The sequence below is a fragment of the Girardinichthys multiradiatus genome, chromosome 20, assembly GCF_021462225.1.
Source record: "Girardinichthys multiradiatus isolate DD_20200921_A chromosome 20, DD_fGirMul_XY1, whole genome shotgun sequence".
In the NCBI taxonomy this organism is placed as follows: Eukaryota; Metazoa; Chordata; class Actinopteri; order Cyprinodontiformes; family Goodeidae; genus Girardinichthys; species Girardinichthys multiradiatus.
The window spans coordinates 45,006,601-45,023,007 of record NC_061812.1 but is presented as its reverse complement, the minus strand read 5'-3'; the positions used below and the strand labels follow the sequence as shown (position 1 = coordinate 45,023,007).

General features: G+C 43.8%; 1 protein-coding gene across 1 annotated transcript in view; it reads right to left on the bottom strand.

Moving 5' to 3' along the window:
- Window positions 1-16,194, bottom strand: part of LOC124856364 (contactin-3) — a 253,125-nt gene extending 236,931 nt beyond the window's left edge. The window contains exon 1 of the mRNA XM_047346720.1: window positions 15,979-16,194. The gene's annotated coding sequence lies outside the window, so the exon portion shown is untranslated. The remainder of the gene's footprint in view (window positions 1-15,978) is intronic.
- Between the last annotated feature and the right edge of the window lie 213 nt (window positions 16,195-16,407).

Here is a 16,407-nt window from a genome sequence, read left to right as displayed (position 1 = left end):
TTCTAGCTTTTGTCCTAGCTGCCCTAGCTGCTGTCCCACCTGAACTGTGGTCCCAATCATCGACTGATGTAGGACTTATAAAGGGGTTTCCACCATATAAGGTTAAATTAATATCTGAAGAACAGCCAGTAGTTCGCCAGTACCCCTTGAAGCCAGAAGCTGAAGAGGGTATTAAGCCAGTAATACAGGACATGCTGAAATCAGGAATATTAAGGGAAGCACCTGATGCTACATGCAACACACCTATCTTTCCAGTGCAGAAAGCCAGCACAGGAAAGTGGAGGATGGTCCAGGATCTTAGACCGATAAATAAAATAGTGTGACATGTGGTTCCAGACGTCCCGAATCCACATACATTACTGCATTCATTAACTCCAGATAAAAAATATTTCTCAGTGGTAGATCTTAGCAATGCTTTCTTTACAGTACCACTGCATGAAGAGTCACAGCATTTATTTGGCTTTCAGTTTAAAGGGAAAAAATACACTTACACCAGACTACCACAAGGCTTGAGTGAAAGTCCACATGTAAGATACTCTATGAGCACCTGTGAGGTGCCTGAACATAGTCAAGTCCTGTTGTATGTAGATGATATTCTTATAGCTTCAGACACTCAACAACACTGTGAGGAAGCTACTATAACAGTTCTGAAACATCTCTACCAGACGGGGCACAAAGCCTCTAGGGATAAACTGCAGTTTTGCAAGGAGAAAGTGATTTATTTGGGACATATGATATCACAACATGGTCGTTCCCTCCTAAGTAGTAGAAAAACAGCCATACAGGAAGCCCCAAAACCACGAACTAAACAACAAATGATGTCCTTTCTGTGACTGTGTAATTTTTGCAGAGAATGGCTACCAGACTATGCAGCCATTGTACAACCTTTGCAATCTATGATCTATGGCAAAGACATGACTTTAAAAGACAAAATCATATGGACTAAGGAGAAGTAGCATTCACAGAGCTAAAAAATCTGCTTCAAACAACAGTCACCTTAGCTCTGCCGGATTATAGCCAGGCTTTCACACTTTGTGTAGATGCATGTAAGGGTTATATGAAAGCTGTATTAACCCAACCATTTGGCTCCAAAAACAGACCTTTAGCATTTTATTCTAAAAAACTGGACTCTGTGGCATCTGGATTTCCAAATTGTTTGCAGAGCTGCATCGCAGCAGCAGAAGCTGTGAAGCAGACAGCTGAAATTGTGCTGTGCCACCCGCTCACACTGAAAGTTCCTCATTCAGTGTCACTTGTATTGCTACAAACTTCACTTCCTTTCTTGACTCATGCAAGGCATATTACGTTGACCTCATTGTTACTCTCACAACCAAATATAACTATGCAAAGATGTGGTCCACTGAACCCTAGCACATTAATTCCAACAGCAGAAGATGGGAAACCACATTCTTGCAAAACAAAGGTAGAGGAAGATACAAAACCTAGGCAAGATATCTCTCAGACACCTCTGGAAAACTCACAAATAGTCTTTGTAGATGGATCAGCATCAAAAGATGAATATGGAAAAAACAGAGTTGATTATGCAGTAACCACTGAAACTAAAATTATAGAATCACTGGACCTGCCCCATACATGCTCAGCACAGACTGCAGAGCTGTATGCTGTTATCAGAGCTTGTGAATTATATGAAGGAAACATCCTAACCATTTATACAGATGTATTCAGTTCTGTTCACCATTTTGCTAAAATATGGGAAAATAGAGGGTTTAAAACATCTGGGACAGAATTGACACATTTTAATCTGTTAAAACGACTGGTGTTAGCTATCCAGCTACCTGCAAAGATAGCACTTTGTAAATGTAAAGCGCATCAATCTGATGAAACCATGGAAACAAAGGGAAACACCTTTGCTGATATTTCTGCTAAAATAGCTTCGAGACTTCCCCTCACTTTGAAAATGTCAGATCTCCTATTTATAGATACAGATGTGCTGAAAGATTCACAACAATCTGCACCAGCTGCAGAAGTTAAATCTTGGCTGAATAGAGGGGTCATAAAGAAAGATGACATTTATCATTTGGGAAATAAGCCAATATTACCAAAGCATTTATACAAGACGGCGGCCCATGCGACACACGGGATTTCCCATGTGTCGAGCTGGGGGATGGTACACTTAGTAAATCTACATTTCCATACCGTAAATTTTTCTGACTATGCAAAAAACTTTTGTAGATCATGTATTATTTGCTGCAAACATAATCCACAGGGGAACATGAGACCCAAAAGAGGCCAGTTCCCAGCAGCTATTCATCATTTTCACACGATACACATGGATTTCATACAGTTATCATGGTCAGGGGGAAAGAAATATTGTTTAGTGGTCATAGATGCATTTTCAAAGTGGGTAGACATGTACCCTGCCAAACACTGTGATGTGCTCACAGTGGCAAAGAGTTTAGTGACACATTTCTACACACATATGGTATCCCACAAATCATAAGATCAGACTAGAAAATTTCGGAAGAAATTTAGACGGGGCCTGCCTCTTGGTGCGTGCTTCTGGGACCACAAAGTTTCTCTGGCCGTTAGGTTTAGCTATTTAAAAATCATTATGTATGCAATAATCACCTTCAAAAATTACTAGTAACTCTGGAAGACTGAGGCTTTTATTTTGAAATTTTCAGTAAGCCTTATTTTAAATGGGCAACACTGGGTGAGCTCCAACATTAGTGTGAAGCCCAGTCCTGAAATTATCTATTGTTTAAAATGCAAAGGCTTTTATTTTGTAGAGCATGTTTTGTCTTATTTTGAAAGTCCAGCATGGTTGTACTTTCAGGTCTGTGTTAGTTGCAATGGTTAAATAGAGTCCGCTTGCTATTTAAAAATCATTTTCTATGCTCTTGTGAGCTCACAAAATCCATAGTAACTCTGGAAGACTGAGGCTTTTATTTTGGAAGTTTTAGTAAGCCTGTTTCAAAGGACCAGCATAGTCCCATTCCCATCACTGGGGGAGCTCCAACAGTAGTGTGAAGCCCACTCCTGCAATCATCTATTGTTTAAAGGCTTTTATTTTGTAGAGCAGGTTTTGTCTTATTTTGAAAATCAAGCATGGTTGTCCTTTCAGGTCTGGGTTATTTCTATTAGTTATATAGAACCTGCTTGCTATTGTAAAAGCATTCTGTATGTTATTATAAGCTTTAAATAATCATTAGTAAGCATGGAGGGTTGATGAAAGAAATTGCCCTTTAGGGTTAATCACTGTTGTGTGGGTGTTGGAACAGCAGTACATGCACAAAATGTCCGCCATGTAGTTGCCTCCTATGAAGATGGACAAAGGGTTAGGGGTCAGGTCATGTTTAAGTCATAGAAATGAATGAAAATCAATGAAAGTCAATGCAAAGTCCTCAGAAAGATAGTAATCCATGTATGTGTCTGTGTGTCTGTGTGTGGGTCTATGTATGTGTGTGTGTGTGGGTGTGTGTGGGTGTGTGTCTGAGTGTGAGACACAGAGAGGCAGAAACAAAGACAGAATCACATCCAGACATATACAGTAGGAGATACACAGAGCTATAAATAGAACAGTGAGGAATGAATCAGCCAATCAGCAAAGAGCGTCAGTGTAACTTGACACCTGCTGTTTCTCACTGACGCAGCACCTCACTCTGTGTCTGCCCCTGGTCTGGCTTTATAACATGAAGGCACATGCTCCCGAACGACTGGCCATAACTCGGAAACCGTAGGGGCGATCGATGTCATTCTTGGACCGTTTTTATCAGAACGGACAGGGGAACATTAATATTCATCCTTTATTTTTGAAAATATAATAATAAAGACATAACACTGGGTGAAAAGAGAGGGAAAATGGGGAAAAAGACAAAAATGCCTGAACATGCTCCCGAACAAAGTCTAATATCTCGGAAACCGTACATGGTATTTGAATAATTGTTAAACTGTGGGCGACAGCGATCCCTCGTCTCCAATCATGGAGATTTTCATAGCTCTATGTCATTCACAGTATAAAATTTGATTATGGAAATAAATGGTGTCACTCATGGATTACAGGTTAAGCTCTCATTGAAAATACATGGGAGAAGGTCTACAGAAATCTACCGACTCTTGGCGATCGAGGGGTGTTTGACAGACAACTATGAGACTTGGAACTGAATGATGTTTGAACTGTGTGTGACCAAGCATGTATAAATAAAGAGGGAGGAGTGTTAATACTTCGTAGTTTGTATTGCACAGCTACCCTTGCCGCAAGTATAACTGACTCTGTGTCGTTCCTTACCTCTGAGTTGACTAAATAATACCTATCACCTCCCAACCTCCTCAGCCACTGGCAGGTTATTCAAAGTTATGCCAGGAATATATTAATAGTTAAAAGACATAAAAGAGAACCGATTCATTTCTATTTGGGAAAATTTGGATAAAGTAACTGATAAGGTCATAAAGCAAAATTCATGGAAATCATAACAACTATTTATGAAATTGCATTTAGGTCTCCAGATGAAATGTATAGACTGTCTTGCAGTTGGACTATTTTAAGTCAGAGAGGGGTCAGAAAAAAAAAGATGAAAGTAACACACTGCTCAGTATAGCATAGTACATGGGGCTCTGATTTATTCATAAGCCAGTCCTTGTCTGCCACCAAGCATTAGACAAAGACAGATCACACAAAAGGAAGCAAATCTGCTGGAAAGAGCAAATTGCAAATCAAAACAAACCAATCCAAGGTGTGAGCAGTTTACTGTACTTCCTTTGCCGAACAGGTCACTGCAGCTGCTCAGCTCAAACGACTGCGAGGAAAAACTTGGCTGGAGAGACAACAGAACAGTCTATCTAATTGCATCTCTGATGCTTTATGGTTTCCACAAGCAGCATGTCAGGAGTAATTCAACGTGATTCAAACTGCACAGCCTCCATCAAGCTTTTGTCAGTCTCCATCAGAGAGTGAAGGTCACTGCTCTGTCCTGCTTACCTGGCTTCACGCAGCCACATCACGTCCTTCTCTTTGAATCTGCCCTCACTGCTTTGGCAGATAATGTGAAATTCTACTTTTCATTGCAAACATCCTCTAAAAAGGCTCATTATTTTCTTGAAAAGGAAAATGGACTGTCTGACTTACAGTTTTTAATAAAGTCCTCTCTTGAACCATTAGCAGACTCACCCATTTAGTGCTTGATGAAGATGGTTTTCATTTCAAGTAGCTGAATTCTTGAGAAAGACTGCTTTGATGTGTATTACTTCCCAGTACAATCTACTCATCACAGACATCATCCAATTAATGACATTTTTCTCTGAATTCACGTTAACCTGACTATTACAATAAATGACAGCATCAATAACAGTTTGTTTATTCTAATATGGAAAAATAAATTTTTAAGCCATTGCCTGTCAGACCCCAATTTGATTAGGTAATTTCTCTCTGTGCAGTTCTTGCTTCCGGCTACAACCGGCTACTGCCTTATGTTGGACCATTTGTTCGCTACTATACCTCCCAGTGTCATCTGCTACTATATACCCCAGTATGGTCTGCTACCACAACTCCCAGCAGGAATTGTAGCTGATAGGAAGGGGCATTGCAGCTCTGATGTCACAGTGGGCTATATAAGGACACGGGAGATGTCCCACCATTGCTTTTTCTCCCGCTGGATACCGAGACGCGGTTACCACGCAACTGAGGCGCATCATTTTGGAGAAGAAACCACATGTGGAATCAGATTGAATCAGAATGACAAGGTGTATCAGGGCTGTTGATTTAATAAATATTCACGTAGATAAAGAGAAAGCGTTTGTGTTTATTTTGAGCAAGAGTGATTTGTCTGTCAAAATAAGGTCAAAGTTCCCCCACCTTCGGTGATGCGGTCGATTAAACAGTGACATCTAGTAATAGTTATCAATTATTACTGAGAATTTAATAATTGTAATTATCAAGGGCCTTGAGCCATAATTACAACACCGGAGGACATCTCTGATTTCGATTCGTAAGTAATGATTTTTGGCTAAGAAATAAATTTTTTCAAATTATGATTTTAAATTATAATTCTTTATAAATATTAATTAATCAATAATCATAATTCTTACACTTACAACATCAGACACTAAAAATCTACTGTATCAAATCCTATACATGTCTGAAGGTTTAAGTGCAAAAAGGTGCAAAGTATATTTTAAATTCTCACATTTATCACCAAAAGCTGTGTTTGTGCGTGGATTGATCAGATGAGCAAAATGATCCTCACAATTAGTTACAATATACCTTTACTTGAGAAAGTCCATATAAAAAGCTGGTTGAATTTTTATTTCATTTAATTCAGCTTCTTTAGGCATTAAACTTAATTATTTTGACTCAAGAGTGCATTTTTAAAACAGACTAAAATAAATTGTAAACTTAATCCCTAACAGAGCAGCAGTGGCAATATGGTAAACAAATTCCACAGCTTTAAATGTAAAACTAAACCCACTATTAATAAATAATTAATACCATGATGCAGACTCCACCTTGAACTAAATGTGAGCAGACACTTACTAAACTCAGTAAATAATATATGAAGTGAAATCACCAAGTTCTGAGATGATGCCAACAGAAAGCAAAAAACAATATCTGATTTAAATCCCGTGAGGGACCGGTGCAAAGAGGATTGGGTGGCGGACGAAGGTGGAGACCTCAACGGCCCGATCCCCGGATGCTTAGGCTGGCTCTAGGGACGTGGAATGTCACCTCGCTGAGGGGGAAGGAGCCTGAGCTTGTGCGGGAGGTCGAGAGATATCGACTAGAAATAGTCGGGCTCGCCTCCACGCACAGCGTGGGCTCTGGAACCCATCTCCTTGAGAGGGGTTGGACTCTCTTCTACTCTGGAGTGGCCCACGGGGAGAGGCGGCGGGCTGGTGTGGGTTTGCTTGTTGCCCCCCAGCTCAGCCGTCTCGTGTTGGGGTTTACCCCAGTGGATGAGAGGGTTGTATCCCTGCGCCTTCGGGTTGGGGAGAGGTCTCTGACTATCATTTCAGCCTACGGGCCGAGTGGTAGTGCAGAGTACCCTGCCTTCTTGGCGTCCCTGTCGGGGGTGCTGGATAGTGCCCCTCCCGGGGACTCCATTATTCTGCTGGGAGACTTCAACGCCCACGTGGGGAACGACAGTGACACCTGGAGAGGCGTGATCGGGAGGAATGGCCTCCCCGATCTGAATCCGAGTGGTGTTTTGTTATTGGACTTCTGTGCTAGTCACGGATTGTCCATAACGAACACCATGTTCAAACATAAGGGTGTCCATCAGTGCACTTGGCACCAGGACACCCTAGGCAGGAGGTCGATGATCGACTTTGTTGTCGTATCATCAGACCTTCGGCCACATGTTTTGGACACTCGGGTGAAGAGAGGGGCTGAGCTGTCCACTGATCATCACCTGGTGGTGAGTTGGATCCGCTGGAGGAGGAGAAAGCCGGACAGACTCGGCAGGCCCAAGCGCATAGTGAGGGTCTGCTGGGAACGCCTGGCGGAGCCCTCGGCCAGGGATGTATTCAACTCCCACCTCCGGGAGAGCTTCGACCAGATCCCGGGGGATGTTGGAGACATAGAGTCCGAGTGGACCATGTTCTCTGCATCTATTGTCGATGCTGCTTCCCATAGCTGCGGCCGTAAGGTCTGCGGTGCCTGTCGTGGCGGCAATCCCAGAACCCGGTGGTGGACACCGGCAGTAAGGGATGCTGTTAAGCTGAAGAAGGAGTCCTATCGGCTGTGGTTGGCTTGTGGGACTCCTGAGGCGGCTGACGGGTACCGTGAGGCCAAGCGTGCTGCGGCCCGGGCTGTGGCAGAGGCAAAAACTCGGGCCTGGGAAGAGTTCGGTGAGGCCATGGAGAAGGACTACCGGTTGGCCTCGAAGCGATTCTGGCAAACCGTCCGGCGCCTCAGGAGGGGGAAGCAGGGCTTTGCCAACACTGTTTATAGTGGGGGCGGGAGACTGCTGACCTCGACTGAGGACATTATCGGGCGGTGGAAGGAGTACTTCGAGGATCTCCTCAATCCTGCCATCACGCATTCCGTGGTGGAAACAGAGGCTGGGGACTCGGGGTTGGACTCTTTCATCACCCAGGCTGAAGTCACCGAGGTGGTTAAAAAGCTCCGCGGTGGCAAGGCTTCGGGGGTGGATGAGATGCGCCCTGAGTACCTCAAGTGTCTGGATGTTGTAGGGCTGTCATGGTTGACACGCCTCTTCAACATTGCGTGGCGGTCGGGGACAGTGCCTCTGGACTGGCAGACTGGGGTGGTGGTCCCCCTTTATAAGAAGGGGGACCGGAGGGTGTGTTCCAACTACAGGGAGATCACACTCCTCAGCCTCCCTGGTAAGGCCTACGCCAGGGTATTGGAGAGGAGAGTCCGACCGATAGTCGAACCTCGGCTTCAGGAGGAACAGTGTGGTTTTCGTCCCAGCCGTGGAACACTGGACCAGCTCTATACCCTCTACAGGGTGCTCGAGGGTTCATGGGAGTTTGCCCAACCGGTTCACATGTGTTTTGTGGACCTGGAGAAGGCATTCGACTGTGTCCCTCGTGATGCCCTGTGGGGGGTGCTCCAGGAGTATGGAATCGGGGGCCCTTTATTAGGGGCCATCCGGTCCCTGTACGAGCGGAGCAGGAGTTTGGTCCGCATTGCCGGCACTAAGTCGGACCTGTTCCCAGTGCATGTTGGACTCCGGCAGGGCTGCCCTTTGTCGCCGGTCCTGTTCATAACTTTTATGGACAGGATTTCTAGACGCAGCCAAGGGCCGGAGGGGGTCTGGTTTGGGGACCAGTGGATTTCGTCTCTTCTTTTTGCGGATGACGTGGTCCTGCTGGCCCCCTCTAGCCAAGACCTACAGCATGCGCTGTGGCGGTTCGCAGCCGAGTGTGAAGCGGCTGGGATGGGGATCAGCTCCTCCAAGTCCGAGGCCATGGTACTCGACCGGAAAAGGGTGGCTTGTCCTCTTCAGGTTGGAGGGGAGTTCCTGCCTCAAGTGGAGGAGTTTAAGTATCTCGGGGTCTTGTTCACGAGTGAGGGAACAATGGAGCAGGAGATCGACAGACGGATCGGTGCAGCTGCCACAGTAATGGGGGCGCTGTGCCGGTCCATTGTGGTGAAGAGAGAGCTGAGCCGAAAAGCAAAGCTCTCAATTTACTGGTCGGTCTACGTTCCTACCCTCACCTATGGCCATGAACTTTGGGTCATGACCGAAAGAACGAGATCACGGATACAAGCGGCTGAAATGAGCTTCCTCCGTAGGGTGGCCGGGCACTCCCTTAGAGATAGGGTGAGGAGCTCGGCCATCCGGGAGGAGCTCGGAGTAGAGCCGCTGCTCCTCCACATTGAGAGGAGCCAGTTGAGGTGGCTCGGGCATCTATACCGGATGCCTCCTGGACGCCTTCCTCGGGAGGTGTTCCAGGCACGTCCCACCGGGAGGAGGCCCAGGGGACGGCCCAGGACACGCTGGAGGGACTATGTCTCTCGGCTGGCCTGGGAACGCCTTGGGCTCCCCCTGGAGCTGGAGGAGGTGTCTGGAGAGAGGTACGTCTGGGCGTCTCTGCTGCCCCCGCGACCCGGTCCTGGATAAGCGGAAGACGACGAACGAACGAATTTGGCTGTTGTCCCATAGTAAAGTGATTCTTCCCAACACCCCTTCCAAAGTTAGAACACTTCCTGGGAGACTGCTACTGACCAGTTTAGGTGCATGATAGTGACTCCTGTACAGCAGCCAAACACGTTCATTTACTAGTTGCGGTTTAGGAGGTCCAGGTGTAAAAGACATTATAAGAGCTCACAAAGTTTCCAGTAAATTTTGTTACGGCTTGCGAGATATAGGACCCCAGAATGCAGACGAGCAGGCAGCATGATGGTAAGTGAAAAAGGTTTAATAACAAAAACTCACTCACAGCAGAAGGCAGGAACAAAACAACAAACGGGCAAGCGAGACAGGCATGGCATGATCAAAAAACAAGACATGATATGAGAAATGTTTCTGCGATGACTAACTGAACAGGTGTGTATATATGGAGTGAAAACCAGGTGGAGCAAGGAGACAGATTAACTTTGAGCAGGTGAACCGAATGAACATAATTGACAGACAGAACAAAATGTGGCTGCGGCACAAACAGAGACTCTAATATACACTGCTCAAAAAAATAACGGGAACACTCAAATAACACATCCTAGATCTGAATGAATGAAATATTCTCATTGAATACTTTGTTCTGTACAAAGCTGAATGTGCTGACATCAAAATCACACAAAAATCATCAATGGAAATCAACTGTATTAACCAATGGAGGCCTTGATTTGGAGTCACACATAAAATTAAAGTGGAAAAACACACTACAGGCTTATCCAACTTTGATGTAATGTCCTTAAAACAAGTCAAAATGAGGCTCAGTATTGTGTGTGGCCACCACGTGCCTGTATGACCTCCCTACAATGCCTAGGCATGCTCCTGATGAGACAGCGGATGGTCTCCTGAGGAATCACCTCCCAGACCTGGACTAAAGCATCCTCCAACTCCTGGACAGTCTGTGGTGCAACGTGACGTTGGTGGATGGAGCGAGACATGATGTCCCAGATGTGCTCAATCGGATTCAGGTCTGGGGAACGGGCGGGCCAGTCCATAGCTTCAATGTCTTCATCTTGCAGGAACTGCTGACACACTCCAGCCACATGAGGTCTAGCATTGTCCTGCATTAGGAGGAACCCAATGCCAACCGCACCAGCATATGGTCTCACAAGGGGTCTGAGGATCTCATCTCGGTACCTAATGGCAGTCAGGCTACCTCTGCCGAGCACATGGAGGGCCATGTGACCCTCCAAAGAAATGCCACCCCACACCATTACTGACCCACTGCTAAACCGGTCATGCTGAAGGATGTTGCAGGCAGCAGATCGCTCTCCACGGTGTCTCCAGACTCTGTCACGTCGGTCACATGTGCTCAGTGTGAACCTGCTTTCATCTGTGAAGAGCACAGGGCGCCAGTGGCGAATTTGCCAATCCTGGTGTTCTCTGGCAAATGCCAAGCGTCCTGCACGGTGTTGGGCTGTGAGCACAACCCCCATTTGTGGACATCGGGCCCTCATACCATCCTCATGGAGTCGGTTACTAACCGTTTGTGCAGACACATGCACATTTGTGGCCTGCTGGAGGTCATTTTGCAGGGCTCTGGCAGTGCTCCTCCTGTTCCTCCTTGCACAAAGGCGGAGGTAGCGGTCCTGCTGCTGGGTTGTTTCCCTCCTACGGCCTCCTCCACGTCTCCTGGTGTACTGGCCTGTCTCCTGGTAGCACCTCCAGGCTCTTGACACTACGCTGACCGACACAGCAAACCTTCTTGCCACAGCTGGCATTGATGTGCCATCCTGGATGAGCTGCACTACCTGAGCCACTTGTGTGGGTTGTAGAGTCTGTCTCATGCTACCACGAGTGTGAAAGCACCACCAACATTCAAAAGTGACCAAAACATCAGCCAGAAAGCATAGGTACTGAGAAGTGGTCTGTGGTCCCCACCTGCAGAACCACTGCTTTATTGAGTGTGTCTTGCTAATCGCCAAAGATTTCCCCCTGTTGTCTATTCCATTTGCACAATGATGTCTTCAAAAACATCCTAACGGTTTTTATATAGTGTGGACATGACAGTTAGTGCGATCAACAGTTAATTGCTAAAGTGTTCATTTATGTTTTTAATGCTATACTGCTGTCACATTGCATCTTTTTCTTGCCATGTATGTTGGCTTATCTAAAACCATGCTTTGCCTGTATCTAACTGTGATGAAAAAAGCCAATTCTGTGAAAAAATGAAGTCCCGTCCTTGTCTCCCCGCTGTTGGAGACATTTCAAGCACAGTGGAGTGAGTTAATCTTTATCAGTTCAGACAGAGTGGCTGCATAGTGTAACACAAATGTAAGAAAAGTCATTATGGGGTCATCTGTAGCAGAGTAGCCTATGTGTGTTACATTTGACATCTAAAGGTTATTATGGTAATGCCACAGAATTTTTGGGCATGTTCAGAACACCTGTGGCACTGTGGCTTAGTAGAAGAACACATTACATGTGCTGCTGTATCAAAAGCATAGAAAGGCGAGGCTTTGCGAGCGTTTCCTTAACTGGTTTTTCCGTACCAGTATCTACATTTTTCCTTGCTCCTGAGCAAGTTCAACCAAGTTCTGAGTAGGGACTACATGTGACGTGAACAGACTGCTTCTCACTGATTGGGATCAGGAGAAAAGACAAGGTTTTCGAAGAAGTAGTGTAGGGAAAGTTATTAAAACTCAAGAGCAACTACAATAATGTTAATGACCACAAAGTCCAGAGCCGGCCAAATAAAAATCTAATTTTACTATTTAAAAAACATAAACCATGCCTGAAGGCTGAAAGAAAAGAAAAAGGACACCATGTCAGCTTTTTGAATTACAGGCAGATGGGGGTGCTGTATTTATTAACATCCTAAACCAGCTGATCACACATAAAATCAGCTGTTCAGATGCACCAACATTTCCCCCATAACACACAAAGCATTACCACCATGAAACAACATGTTTGGTTCAGAAATGTATTGCTACAGGAGAAGGGAGCAGGCAGAGAGCAGCTGCCCGTAATCAGACTGTCTGCATTGGATCCAATGGGAGGAAGACCCTGCTGAAACCGCGGAGCACAAATATCCAATGTCCAACCTAAACTTCAATGCGGTCAAAAGCCAGCAATCCTTGTCGTCATTATTGTCGTGGATAAGACAAAAACTTCCTCATAAAGCCCAACGTCTATAGCCAGACTTTGGAGCTTTACCAGTTCAAATGGCAACATCTCTCCTCTCTGCTTCTCCTGTCTTGTTGTTTTAAAGAGGAGATTATGACAAAAAAATTCCAGCTCCTAATAGGCCAAGAGCAGCAATCAACAAAAGACTAATTTAGACTTCAAAAATAAAAATAACAATAGTCTTCAAATACAGACTGTTACCAGAGTAAATTCCTAAAGCCCCTATCCTAGTAATCAACAAAAAGGTTAATCTGGACTTTCAATATAAAGCGTTCTTCTAAATAAAAATCTTAGTCTGTCTCCGATAAGATTAAAGTAGGTTCATCATTAATAGAAATTTTATAGTCATAAGAAAGTAATTATTTTGGAATTTCAAAAAGACCCAATATTACACAGAGTAAATAATAACTTTTTTCCAGATTATATAACTTATATAACCTTATAACTGAGGTACAGAATTGATGAAAAATGGATTGGCACTTCAAAATAAAGCTCAGAGACATTTATCAATAAAAAAATTCTTGCTTTTTCATAGTTGAAAGATCAAAACGTTGATACTGGGACAAAGTAAACAATAAAACAATTTCTCCTATTTTCTTTGATTAATAGAAAATATCTTTTAACTTTAGGGACTACTGCGGTTGAACATGAGCTGTTTCCTAATAATCACAACCTGTATGAAAATTAAATATGCTGGTATTGATTATACATTTGATAGTTACAGGAATTTGGATCATATAGAGGATGTTCATACTGTTAACGATAACATAACTCTGACTTTTTTTCTTTTAATAAGATGTCAGTTAACACAAAAAAACATCAGTAAAGTATGTCACAGAATGCACTGCCTGCTTGTCTGGCTTTTGGCCAGGGAAACATTTTACTTGGAGGGCGGAGGGCGACTGACAGATGCCTGAACAGCAACACAGCATTCATCAAGGATTCTGCACCCTGCAAATACAGAGACCGCTCATGCTATCATCCACCTGAAGCTATAAAGACTGCCAAATCCCAGACATGTGAGAAGCTGGCTCATGCAGCACTCCAATATCACAGACCTGACCCCACCAGACAACAGTCGGCTCTGGGTGTTAAACCACAATGACCGCTCTATACATCACTGTTATCTTCATCTCCCCTGTGAAGATTAGCCCTCAGCCAGAACCTACCTACCTGCTCAGACTGCCTATGGTGAGCAAAATCCCTAAATGGGATTCTCATAATATAATAATGTTATATAAGACAGAAATATTATTTAACAGCATATTAAAGTATCAATATTAAATAATATATTTATATTCATAATTACAACAATAACCTTGAGAGAAAAAAGTTGTATTGATGTAAAAAAGAAAAGCAACAATTATTTATGTTATGCTGACAGTTATAGTTCTATAGCTTTTATTTATAAGTGCTTTGATAAATAAAATAAAATAAAGCAACAAATAGAATTTATCTGTCAGTGCTTATTGCGCATAATCTACCTGTTCGGCTCTCAATTGAGTAACAGTGGGAGTAACAAGCTGATATTAGCTGGTTAATATGTCAGGCTATCAGCTTATATTTATTATTACTTTATTTAACCAGGAAAGACTCACTGAGATTTAAAATCTCATTTACAAAGGTGACCTGGGCATGCTTGGGTGGCAAGCCTGCAGTCAGATGTTGACCGACACACAGCTTCCCTTCTATAGTTTTAAAGTAGTATTATATAAGTGAGAGTGAGGGATGGGTTACTGTAACGTCTGCACAGTTTAAGCTGTAGAAAATATAGGCGATTTTGAAACATTGACATGCCTTGATATCAGTATCTCACCCACACCTATGATTGGTGTCTTTATTTTCTTAATCATCAATGCATTCTTTTAAATGCTGAATTAAGATACAAATAAAAATAAAGTATTTTAAGAATTCTAACCCAAATATTTCAATAGTAATTTCTGGTTTTCTATTATGTCTGAGCTGGAGATTAAAATTTTAACATCATCTGTTCTTTAGAGGCTACAAACTAAAAGAGAAAAATGAGCAACAGGTTCTTGGACTGCTTAGTTGATGGTATATAGAATTAAAATGGTAGGAAATGTTAGTTTTCATTAATTTCATCAACATAAAAATAAATTCAATCATTTTATCTGAGCTGATAAGGAGAAGGTTTACCATTTCTGGTCTCTATTGTACCCATCTCTACTTTTAGCCCAGTAGTTTTTGCAGCACATTGTGTTCCTTATAAGTTAAAACAAAGTGGGTTATGAGTCTGAGCTTGTTTGATCTTACTTCTGCCCTTTCAACTTAGCTGAACTGAAAAAATGTAGTTCCATGTCCCCTGCATTGTCACCTCTGTGTTTCAGAATGACAGGGGGGTCCACTGTCTTTGCCTGCTCCTGTTATTATCTGATGAGGACATGATGCGCCCATATGGATCCTTTCAATGACCCTCCTGAGAGTAATCACTGGGGCTCCATGACTTGGTGAGCATATTAAGTCAGTGCTTTAAAAAATTAAGCCACCAGTGTCTTATTAATCATCAATTCACTGGAGTCAGTGACAGAGAAGTGTGATTATTGAACTCTGTTTGAGAGGACTTCATTTAAAAGAAACCGACTAATGGCATATTCATTACCTGCCTGGGTGGGAAGAAGGGGGATGAGTATGTGGGTAATTTTCCTTCTAATTCCACTGTATAACAGCAGCATGGATATAGAGGACAAAAAACACTGCAGGTGGGAGCTTTCTGGGTCTGGATTCCAGAGAGTAGAACGAGAGTAGAACTCCTTGAACATCTGGAGCTAAAATTCTATTTCAAATAAACAAACATGGTGAAATTTAGGCTACATATTTTTGGGTTCTTTAAGAAATTATTTACATCGTGACCCCTGTTTGCAGGTAGTGCTTGACAATCATCGGTCCGTTCCTCATGCACATCTTCAGAACGGTCCAGTATGGTAACATGGTGAATCACAGCGTGGGCAACCTAAACATGCATACTTCCATTCAATAGGCTGGTTTTGCTTGTTCGCGGCCGCCTGATGGAACGCGCGCAGGATATTGATGTTATCCTAACCCTGCTGTTGTTTCAGATCAGATTGTCTTAATGCGTAAAACAGCAGTCAGAAGCAGCTCAATGGACATTACAAAGCAGCAGCGCAAATGCTTTGAGAGCAGTAGAGCCGCTTACAAGAGCAAGTCGGGATGGACACTAAATTGAAACTAGATCGCACGTAGCTGCAAGCCACAGTAAGTTAGACGGATGCCTTACCTGTTCCGGAGAGGAGACACCCCGGCGAAGGCAGGAGAGAGGATGTGTGCCAAGCCGAGCCGCGCAGTCTGCCGAGTGCCTGGGAGGACCGCAAGACGTCCCGACAGCGAACTATAAAGTGTCTCTGCTTTTTTTCCCCTTTCACCCCACCAAAGGACAGGCAGATCCAGAACACTCCCCTCTTATCAAAGTGTCGCCAACTGTTATGCCCACCATCATGGCATCCTAATCTCCGGCATACATCTCTTTAACTGAGGGCGTGTTTAAAGTTAAACCAGATGTGAATCTGAGATGTTCTGCAATTCATAGAAGAGAGCGAACCACATGACCTCAATACATGCACCCTGAATGACAATAAAAATTGAGACTGGGGTGGAAATTCACCTTCCAGTATGAACAACAACCCTAAATAATCGAGTTAGAATTTAT